Genomic DNA, 12,028 nt, shown 5'->3' on the forward strand with positions numbered 1-12,028 from the left:
TCGGCCTCCAATCCTCTGGGAAGTTGGGCAGATTGTGGACTGAGAGGATTCTGTGGCAGCATACAAGGCTTAGAGTTGAAAAAGGAGTAAACCTATCCCCTAGTTAATCTAGTGTTTCAGGGTAATTAGCTTTAGGTACTAATCCAAGTTGTCTTTATCAGTTAGAACCCAGGAATATAGGAAATATGAGTAATTGGGTCAATAAACTTCCAGCATCAGAGAACTAACTAGATCTGGGAGTGGAGAAGGCAATGGCACCCCACTCCAGTCCTCTTGCCAGGAGAATCCCATGGACGGAGGAGCCTGGTGGGCTGCAGTCCATGAGGTCGCTAAGAGTCAGACACGACTGAGCGACTTCACTTTCACGTTTCACTTTCATGCAATGGAGAAGGAAATGGCAACCCACTCCAGTGTTCTTGCCTGGAGAATCCCAGGGATGGGAGAGCCTGGTGGGCTGCCGTCTACGGGGTCACACAGAGTTGGATACGACTGAAGCGACTTAGCCGCAGCAGCAGACCTGGGAGAGCAGGAGCTACCTTTCTCTCAGATTACGAAGCTGAAGGAATGCAAGCCTGGAGTTCCCACCACATGTGGAGAAAATCCACCTGCATCAGTAAAAAATAAATCCAGTCCACACAGAGGCAGGGAGTCTCAGGAGCGATGGTCTCCATCATTCCTAAGGCCAGCTCCATGCCTATTCTTAACGGCATGTGCATTACAAGAACAAATAAACCCCTTAGATCCTCATGCCAACTTGAGTTAGGCTGGTTTTGGGGGGGTTTTTTGAAGATTATTCTTATCTTAAAAATTATTTACTCATTTATTTGGCTTCATCGAGTCTTAGCTGCGGCACGTGGGATCTTCACTGTGGGAGGTGGACTCCAGAGCATGCAGGCTCGCTCAGCACTTGTGGTGCACAAGCTTAGCTGCCCCCCAGCACGTGAGGTTTTCGTTCTCAAACCAGGGATCAGACTCATGTCCACCTTGCATTGGAAGGTGGATTCTTAACCATTAGACCACCAGGGAAGTCCCAAGTTGAGGTTTTTGACATCAGTGATTGGGAAAAAAATTCCGGTCAGTACAACCATTGACTGCTTCTTAAGACTACTGACCACTTCCTCTGTACTCTCAGCAGTCCACTCTATGGCCCAGTGCACTGGAGATCTAATAAGAACATCCTTTAGAGCCAAACTGTGCTGGTACAGATATGCACTCACCTTTGCTGAACACCTGCTTACTGGTATTTCCTTACTGGTAATAAAATAGAATAAGTCAGAGTACATCAAGTGAAGGAAACGGAAACACAGAGGAGATTTACCTCTGGGGCCCATGTCATCAGCACTCAACAGTTTTTGGCTCCTTGATCCCCCTTATCAAATTTGCTTCCTGAAAAAAAAAAAAAAACTCTATCCAAGTCAGCTCTGAAACTAAAGCAAAAGAACATCGTCATGTGACAGCATCTTTTTCATCAGTGTTCACACACAAGACGTCTCATTACGAGGAAGGAAAGAATCATATGGATTTTAGTTACCATAGAGAATTATTTTATAAACCATTCAGAATGGTCTTACCTCCTTTATGCTGCAGCCCCCTGGGTAAAATCACAAACCATTATATTTGATGGAGGAAATGAGAAATTTTAAGGGTTGTTAGCACATTGAATTTTTATCACAAGGAAAACTTGCATAAAGTTATATGGCACAGGTCTTTCTGTAATTATGATGCATTGAAAAAGAATGTAGTAGGTGGTGCTCCAGCCTGGCACCAGGGAGACAAAGTTACAAGCAGCAGTGGTGAAGGCCTATTCCAGGACATAGGGACACGCTTTCTAAATGGGTGTTAGGTGTGGGGGAAGTGGTGAGGAAAGTGAATTTCTGTAGTGCTGCTGCCTTATTTTTATATTACTGAAGAGTGTACTAAATATGAAATCTATAAAGAAGGTCACAGCCCCAAAGCTTTGATGAACAAACCACCAAGAATGTGAAAGCATTCTGTAAAAATGCACTGCTGTGGGCTGCAGGTGCTTTCTCTACCTCAGGACCAGGAAGGAAAAATAAATTATGTGTAGAAAACGCGGAATGACATGATGGATGTACTTCCCTCAAGGCGCTTTTAAGCACCTGTTGCCCGGCTGTGTATGTTTTCTGTACTGGGTGCATGAAATGACTAAAGCACTTAAGAGAAATGAGCTAGATATTTGCAGTATTTTATCACACGGAGTATGCTATATAAACGATAAGTCATTCAGGGAGCAAAGGCATGATTTCATAAAAGAGAAAGGGCACCCAGGCTGCTGGAGACGAGAGTGAGCTGACAGAGCACCGCGGCTGTCCTCTCAACCCTGCTCTCTCCTCCGTGGGGTGACTGCGGGCACGTCCGCACACGTGGTTTTCAGAAACAGCAGACGGCAGGGATGACACGCTAGAATTTCAGGCTCACCATGTACACATGGGTCCTGGTGTGTGTCACAGCCCTCAGACTGTGTCATGAAAAAGCATGCCTATTCTTCAGTCACTTGATTTGAAAATCAGTAAAGATAAAATAATCTGGCTTTTAGTTTTCGTATTCTTAGTCATGTCCAGTTCTTTGCAACCCCACGGACTGCAGTGTGCCAGGCTTCCCTGCTCATGAGCTCCTCCAGGCAAGAAGACTGGAGTGGGCTGCCATTTCCTCCTCCAGGGGATCTTCACAACCCAGGGATCCAACCCAGGTCTTCCAAATGGGCAGGCACCTAAGCGATCTGGGAAGCCCCATATTCTTAGTAATTCCTACTTTTTGTGAAATACGAATTTAGTAATATAAAAGAGATCAAGGTAAAGTATCATTTAAAGTCCTTAAAAGATATAGTCCTCAGAAACATTCTAAGACCAACAGGGCTTACTTAAATAAAAAGAAAAAAACAAGAAACAAAAAATATTAACATATCCTAGTTTGACTTCTCAGTAAAACCAATAGAATAGTGACCATTTCATGATATTCACTAGATCTTTAACACCTCAGAAAAATAGAATATTGATGTAATATGTGGACGGGCTGTGGGTACATCAGTGGCCACAGTGTAAGCTTTGACTTTATTTCAAAAAATTTTTCTCATCACCAGAAGAGAGAAAATTGCACTGAATTTGTATCCTAATCCAGCCTAATTCCCTTTCTTTACCGGTAAACTGTATTAATTGGTTTTCTGAACCCAAATATTAGGACTACTAAGTGGAAAATAATTCGCTATAAGCCTTCTAAACACTGTGGCTGTCTCCTGCGCTTTTCCTCACAAGAGAACACGATGCAACTGTTCCCCCAACACAATCTGTAAAACTCATCCTATCCTGGCCAAGACAGGAGGGACAATCAGCAAGCAGTGGTGATCATTAATGAAAAGTAAAAAATACAGATGAGAATCTATCATACAGCTGGCCTTACTGCACGTACACTCCATCTCGCCTCTCTTGAGACAGCATAATATTTAAGCCCTCCACTGCGGGTGAACTCAGATTGCACTCGAGAGGGAGAGTGGGGTATGGACAGCCAGCAGGGGTGTCCACGGCGGCCTGGCCCATTTGGTTATGTTTCCCACGGACTTACATCTTGGTCACTGAGGAGAAATCATAAAGTACTAGTGACAAGGAATGAGTCCACCTGATTGATTTTCCTCTGTGTCCCCCAAATATGGTAAATGTAACAAAATTGTCAGAAAGCAGAAGCAGCCATCACCAGCACCAAATCAAATCATTCAGACAGAGAATCATTTCAAAATATACTTGTTACTAATGGATAATTCTAATTTTAAAATTTTAACTAAATATATATATATATGCAAGTTTCTGTGAAATAAGATAAAGAACAGTAGGTTCCATTTGATCTCTGGCTATTCTGCATTAGGCAGTATATTAGTAACTTTATAGAACCTCTTTTATTAGTCCTTTTGAGAATTTCATGAGCAACTGTTATTTTGCCCATTTTTATAAATGATGAAATTGAAACCCAAGATATTAAATGTTTCCCAACATTGAGCATCCAGTAGGCTTTGGAACATATTCAGATTTACGGTTCTTGGATTTCAAACTCTGATCTTAAAGCCTAACATTACTTACATTTCAGAGATTAATAAAATAATATACTATTTTATGTCAAATAATCTTTAAAAAACCTATTAAAGATACTGATGATTCTGCCAAAAACATGAAAAAGGATTCCTTTCTCTTCCATCTTGTGGTTCTCATATCTGTACTTATCTAATTCCTCAAAGTGTGTTTACTGAACTTAAAAGGCAGAGAACTGCTCAAAAACCATAATCATACCAGTTAGCTTCACCAGTCCATCATAAAGATTTCTTCAAAGAGCATTTCCTGTCCCACTTTCAAAATGAAATGTAGTTAAAACATAGGCTGCATGTTATAAGGCAGTTTTATAAAGTTTTATATGGTGCAAGATTTTTCAGCCATTTATGAGTGCTTTTTCCTTTTCCTCATAATTTCTTCCCTTTACACAGTGTGGCCTAAGAATAGTTGAAAGAAGGAAACTTTTGAGATCCACACCTATATATTTCATTTATTCCCACAATACTGTGAGAATATGGAAATAACTGTTAACCAACTTGACCACATTCAATGGTAGGGTCAAGAATGCCCTGGATCTGTGGGATTATATCATTTTAGTCAGTTTGAAAATAAGTGTTTGAATGTTCACAGAGTGGGACAAGAATACGATGTGAACGACAGAGTTAAAATAGTCTGTTTCCAGATTACACGTTGTTTAGCTGCTAAATTGGGACCCCAAGGACTGTAGCCCGCCAGGCTCCTCTGTCCAGGGCACTTCCCAGGCAAGAATCCTGGAGTGGACTGCCATTCCCTTCTCCGTGGGATCTTCCCGACCAGGTGTGGAACCCGCGTCTCCTGTATTGCAGGTGGGTTCTTTCCCCCTGAGCCCCCAGGGAAGCCCTCCCAGGTTAAATGCCGCGTGCTCCGTCACTCAGCTTGTCTGACTCTTTGAGGCTCCATGGACAGTAGCCTGCCAGGCTCCTCTGTCTGCGGGATTCTCCAGGCAAGAATACTGGAGTGGGTTGCCATGCCCTCCTCCAGGGGATCTTCCCAACCCAGGGATCACACCAGGTCTCTTGCACTGCAGGCAGATTATTTACCGCCTGAGCCCCCAGGGGAGCCCTAGATCACATGGCAGTGACTAAATACAGTGCAGCATAGATTTTTCCCCTGCTCCTGGAACAGATCACTGTCTCCACAGTTGAGAAGAGCTGTATTAATTTGCTTTCATTTAGGAATTATGCTTTAGTAGATAGAAATAAAGGTGAGTAGATACATAAATAGGCAGGTAGATGCTAATTCAGTGAGAAGCATGGGGAAAGTGAGACTGATAGCCCACAGATTCAAATTTCAGATGCCAAGTTCACACTGAAAGGACACACGCTCACATCCTTGCCAACACTGTTGAAATGATCGTTTTCCTCTTCACTTTTGAAAAGTTGAATCTAAGTCAAGTGAATCCATAATGGGATTCCATCACACTGGTATAATGACTACCAGAAGACATGCAGAGCTAACATTTCTTGGGTTATTCCTACTGGTTGTAGAAAGACAAGAGTCAGTGCCTAGAGTCTGTCCATCACAACCAGGACCTTGAGGGCACACACCACAGCTAGGCGCCTGATAACAACAGAGATATTTTCTCTCACAGTTCTGGAGGCCTGAAGCTCAAAATCAAGGAGCCAGCAGGACCCGACTCCTGAAGACTCTAGAGAGTCCCTTCTTGCCCCTTTCAGTTTGTGGTAGCCTCAGACACTCCTTGGCTTTTGGCAACATAATTCCAATCCCTGTCCCTAGCTTCAGGAGGCCTTCCTCCCTATGTAGGGCACCACTCACAGGAGTTAGGGCCTATTCTAAATACAGAATGATTCCATCTCAAGATCCTTTAATTCCATTTGCAAATACTCTATTTCCAAATAATGTTACACTCTAAGATTCAGGGTGGACTTGAATATTGGGAGGTGGGTTCACTATTCAACTCACAGCAGACTTTCACATGAGCAGGAAAGGTGGGCCCCTACCCTGGTTCTCAGTCTTCAGAGGGCTTCACATACAATAAATTAAAAAGGGTGGCCACATGTACCACGGACACATGCAAAAATACATTTATTAAACAATACAGGAGTGTCTCTGTAACTTGAAGTCTGGCCATCAGCACCACCACAGCCCAACCTGTAAGCCTAGACATCTCCTCTGTGACTAACACAAATCAAGCCCCTGGAAGGGCTTCTCCGCCTTTATCCTGTGTTCCTTTAGAATAAAAAGCATCTACAGATGAATACCATGAATATGTGGGTGGTCAGCAGTGCTTCCGGGTACAAGAAGAATGCAAGTGGTAGAAGCACTTCAGAAAGAAAGAAAACTAATTCATTTGCTAAATATTTCCTCTCAAATGACATGAATGAAACAGATTATTGCATAATTATTATTCCCCAGAGTACTGAGTGTCCATTCATTTTTTTCTCTCCTCGCTCTAATCTGTGGATCCAATTTGTGATCCAGAATGTGTATGAATCAGCGCAGTATTCATCATCGTTTGACTTGGCAGCTGAGAAACATTCTGTAATAGCAGCAGGGCTGCCCTGATGGCTGGGACGGTAAAGAGTCTGCCTGCAACGCAGGAGACCCAGGTTTGAGCCCCGGGTCGGGAAGATCCTCTGGAGAAGGGAATGAAAACCCACAATTTGTGACCCAAAACGTGTTCAAATCAGTATAGTATTCACCAGAGTTTTACTTGACAGCTGAGAAACATTCTGTAATATTAAAATACTAATATCACATTTAAACTTGAATACCTGTTTAGAACTATTGTCTATATACCTATCTCTGTCAAAATCTGATATGCATTGAAGTATAACACACTTTACTTTGTCAACTAGGTGATCACTAAACATGATAATGATGAATAGATTTATCTTTCATCTAATTAATCAAATTTTTAAATGTTAGCTTTACATGATTACTTTAGATTCAGTTTATTTTTAACAATTTTAACTTGAAGTCTACATTTTAATTTTATGAGATAATATTGTGTATTTTAGGGAAGAGTTCCATGAAAAATAATTCTAATTTTTATATCCTATTCAGTTTATATTTCTGAAGATAATGCATTCAAATAATATATATTTTGAAAGTAATTACACTTTAATTCATATTCTGATGAAGATATATTCAAATTATGTGCACTGTAAAATTAATTACAACAGAACATAAATCAGAAAAAAATGTTGATTATAGTTAAGTAATTAGTGGTTGTGCTGAAATGAATACAAAAATAAATTTGATACAATAAATAGACAATAACTGACAAATTATGTATGTCTCTATTTTATTATCCCAAACTTTGCCAGCTCATCAACAGAATATCCATGTCTGCACAATAATAATTAAATTTATTTGTCTGGCACTTTGGCTATTTTCAATCATATTAAAACCATACATGAAACATATTTTTAAATTATTATAATTGTAAAATTATGTCAATGCAAAAGGAGAAAACATTTGTATTAAACAGTTTGACAGCTTGATTCATGATTGTTAAATATTTAAATTACTGGGAAAATATTTTATTATGCAACAATCTATTTCACTCACGCTGTATGAGAGAATGATTTGATCAATTAATTAGTATTTTCTCTTTCTTAAGTGATCTGTGGGCCCTTGTTCTCTATCTTCTGGCCCTACAACCTCAGCAGTGGGCAGGACCCACACTTACTTTCAAAATACATAGAATAGGTGACTGGCAGGTGGATGGCTAATTTTCAACTATTACTATTGCTTTCATTTTCTAGGTTTGCAAAAAAAAAAAACAACAAAGTAGTACAGAACGGGCTTAAACAAAAGAAACTAATTGCCTCACAGTTCTGGAGGCTAAGGACTTCCCTGGTGGCACAGATGGTAAAGCATCTGCCCGCAATGCGCGAGACCCAGGTTTGATCCCTGGGTCGGGAAGATCCTCTGGAGGAGGAAATGGCCACCCACTCCAGTACTCTTGCCTGGAAAATCCCATAGATGGAGAAGCATGGTAGGCTACAGTCCATGGGGTCGCAAAGAGTCGGACACGACTGAGCGAGTTCACTTTCTGGAGGCTAAGACTCCAAGATCAGTATCTGTCAGCAGGCTGATTTCTTCCAAGGGCTGTGAAGGAAGGGCCAGCCTCGGGCCTCTTTCCTGGACATGCAGATGGCCATCTTTTCCTGTGTCTTTACATTATCTTCCCCATAGGTCTCTGTGTCCCAGTCTCCTGTTCTGACTGGACCAAGACTAATTACACTGCTCAGGGCTCACCCTAAAAGTTTCATTTTCATTCAAGTATCTCTATAAAGACCTTATCTCCAAATACAGTCACATTCAGAGATACTGGGCTTCCCAGGTGGCTGAGTGTGGTGAAGAACCTGCCTGCCAATGCAACAGACGTAAGAGACTCGGGTTCAATCCCGGGGTCGGGAAGATCCCCTGGAGTAGGACATGGCAACCCACTCCAGTAGTTTTGCCTGGGAAATCTCATGGACAGGGGAGCCTGGTGGGCACCAGTCCATGGGGTTGCAAAGACTCAGACATGACTGAGTGACTGATCACACACACACACACACACACACACACACAGTCTAAGGTGCTAGGGGTTACGACTTTAACATATGAATTTTGGGGGAGGATATAATTCTGCCCATAACATCTACACCAGACATGAAAATGTTGGTCTCTTGTCTTTTTGTCCTATTGGACTGAACCACAGCCCATAAATACCTGTGCATTTTCCACAAGACCGTTAACACACATCAAGTGGTTTTGGCCACAGAGAACAAAAACTTCTATAATTATAATCATTTTTCTGGATTTAATTTTGACTCTCATTTCCTTAAATGAGACAAAATTTTATATGATAATAGCTCAGCTAATAGATACAATGTGGCATTCTCTCCCAAATTTATTTGTGCTGTGCTTGACAGAAGGAGTTCTCAACTTTATTGAGTTTTAGCAATGTTTCATTTTTTTGAGTCCTAGGCAATTACTCTTCAAGGTAATAAACATGAGTCATTCTTTTACGATTGCTAATCTATTTTTATGTATCTGCATAATATGTAGTTGATGAACTTTAATAAAATCTGAAGTGAGGTCCCCTCGAGGCCATTTTCAGGCTGCTTTTGCTGAAACCAGTGAGTGGAAATTTAGTTCGCTCAGCATCCCGTGTGTTTCTTTTTAAAACAGATGGGCTAATGAGAAGCATGTCTGTGCTGGCCTGGTGTAATGGTCTGGCCTCTAACACTGGTTGTTAAAACAAACTACACACCATGCAGGATCTAACTGCTAATGACTCGATGGTGTAACATAACTTAATTGAATATACTTTGAGCTTGGAAAAGGTAAATAGGAAACAAGGCCACAAGAATAAGCATGTCTGTAAAGATGCCATCTAACTGTTTCTGGAAGAAATCCAGGAGGGTACAGTCTGAACTAAATCGGATAATTCTGTCTGTTTTCTCCTCTGAAGAAATGTTCTATCCCAAGTAATCAGTAAGTTCTACCTAGGACCTAAATAGGAGACTGACAATTCTGAAAGCAAGACATTTGGTCTACAGAATGGAATTCTTTTTGTAAGGGCATCCTCTAGGGTCTTTTATACTTCTACCAAATAGTCTGCATAACTGTTCTTCAAATCATAATTCTTCCATGTTATATTTTACTATGTACATATCTACCTCCCTTATTTATTGAAAATCACTATAGATCAGAAACACTTTATAATTCTTTTAATTTTAAAATAAACAACCATAATGCTACAAACTTTACAAGTGAAATAGGAATAGAATAAAAATGAATTTTAAATTTTAAAATTAGAGAATGAAAAGAGTCTCCAAGGGGTCAATTTGCAGAATTCCCCATTTTCAGGTAACTGAGTGTCCATATAAGTGACAAAAATCCCCTGCAACCCAAAACACATGCCAGAGCAGGGCTCTGAACCTTAAAAAAAAATTTAACACAAAAGCCAGTTGCTAATGTTACACTGTCTCTCAGTGGTGACATCACTCCAGCCACAAGTGTGACAGTGCATATCTCTCTTATAGCTGGAAAACAGAGTTGGTAGTTAGGTATCAGTTCTCTATCATTTGGTCCCCACCCCATACGGAAACCCTAATACCCACCTAGTTTTCAGAAACGTAATGTCAATGGGTACTTGAATCTCCAGTGTGCTTTGAAATTAAAATATTAAAAGTGCTCTTCTTACTTCACTTACTTTCATTGTAATTACTGAATATTACCATGAGCTCATGCTGACTGAGACATATATACAGATATTCAGAATCAGGTTAAAGTTGTGTGTGTGTGTGTGTCCATTTTTTATATGCTTGTGATTCTGCTAAATACTTTCATGCCTCCTTAAGAGCAAAAACTATTCTCCATCTTATTTCCAAAGTCCCAGAAAAAGGTCTGGCACAGAACAGCTGGTGATGTGTATTTATTTGAGTTTGGCAAGCCTTAAAAAAATGATGTTCTTAATGATAACTCATCAAGGCTGTTTTATCTTCTACGAGGGCTTTACATTCCAGTTTCCTTGTTTTGTAAGAGCTTTTTCTTTATTTATATCCAACTGTAAATTCTTTAACATAAACCACTGTTTTTTCACCTATCTATTCCTGAAAAATGAAATGTTGATATATTATCCCTATTAATGCATAATATTCTTTAACTATCAATTTTCACTTCCATAGAGTTTGACCTTCCCTTCATAACTCTGCCGTCTGTGATTACCAAAAAATAGATTCAATTGCAGTTGTGTATGTGTGTGTCTGTGTGTGTGTGTAGTAGGGACGGCTGTCTTAAAGGGAGACAGCAAATTGATTATTATCTAATTCTACTCAGGAAATCCATGAGTTAGGCATCGCTGTTCTGTGCCTAGCGTGAGCAAAGATTGCTCTCAGACACGGAGAAGAGGATGCTAACAAATCACAGTACCTTCTAGTGAACTGTATTTGAAAACCAGCAGCTAAAACAGTTTAAAAAAACAGGGAGTACAAAACAAAAATTAGACAAAAATTCCTGAAAGTTTAACAGAAATTTACTGTACTATAAACCAAAGAGATACGAGCAACGGATTTTGTTTTTTTCTATTTAATATAGCTGGATGCTAGGAACTTATACCAGGAAACATTTGTGAATGAGTGTGTATGTGTGTTTTGGGGATGGGTGGAAAACTGGAAGTTCCTGGAAACTAGAAAGACCTAGATTTTATTGAGCTCAAGATCTGCTTCCCCACTATATTTGCTGGTCATTATCACATCCTTGAATCTTTCGAAAACACTGTCTCCCATCAGAAATGCTAGTTATCATCTCATCTGCAATTCTCTGCTGCTTACTAATTTGGGGAATCTAGATTAGAGTCAGTGAACTTCAGTTATCTCATCCCTTACAGGGGAGTAGCCAAAACTTCTAGAAATGCTTTAAAAATAACACAAGGTAATGTCTATAAGCACTGGCAGATAATAGGAGTTCCATAAATATGAGGAACATTTTCTTGGCATAGTATCTTTGGTACTGTAAAACCTCCGAAATACTGGTGAAATGTATGACTGATTAAAAATATACTTTTTTAAAGAATAGTTTAAGGACAAGCCTTTATGAGCTAATCTGAAAGAGCTCTCTGAAGTCAAATATAGAACAATCTGAGCCATAAAATAATGTGATTTCAGATTATAAACCAAAGATAAAATAAATATAAACACATCTATACTGAAATAATGACTGCATAAATAAATGAAAGGAGGAGAAGGGACAGATTTTCCTTATGAAAGAGTTCCAAGTAATTTATGTGGATATTCTCCCTCCCACTGTTTCATCCATCCTCCTGTCTTGGGTGTGGGTTGGGTTTAGGACTTACTGACTCCTTTACAAAGAATATAGTGGGGAAAGGGGTAAAAGAGTAATGTTACAGTAGGGAAACCTGAGACAACCTCCTTTAACCAAGTGATCAAAGTCAATCTCACCAGTGATTAAGT

The 12,028-nt window shown here is 40.0% G+C and overlaps 1 long non-coding RNA gene across 2 annotated transcripts in view; it reads right to left on the reverse strand.

The window, feature by feature from the left end:
• Nucleotides 1-1,324: 1,324 nt before the first annotated feature.
• Nucleotides 1,325-12,028, reverse strand: part of LOC139030936 (uncharacterized) — a 165,543-nt gene continuing 154,839 nt past the window's right edge. For both annotated transcript variants that reach the window (XR_011483379.1, XR_011483380.1), the window contains exon 4: nt 1,325-1,386. This is a non-coding gene — a long non-coding RNA (uncharacterized lncRNA). The remainder of the gene's footprint in view (nt 1,387-12,028) is intronic.

Source organism: Odocoileus virginianus, chromosome 24 (genome assembly GCF_023699985.2).
Source record: "Odocoileus virginianus isolate 20LAN1187 ecotype Illinois chromosome 24, Ovbor_1.2, whole genome shotgun sequence".
In the NCBI taxonomy this organism is placed as follows: Eukaryota; Metazoa; Chordata; class Mammalia; order Artiodactyla; family Cervidae; genus Odocoileus; species Odocoileus virginianus.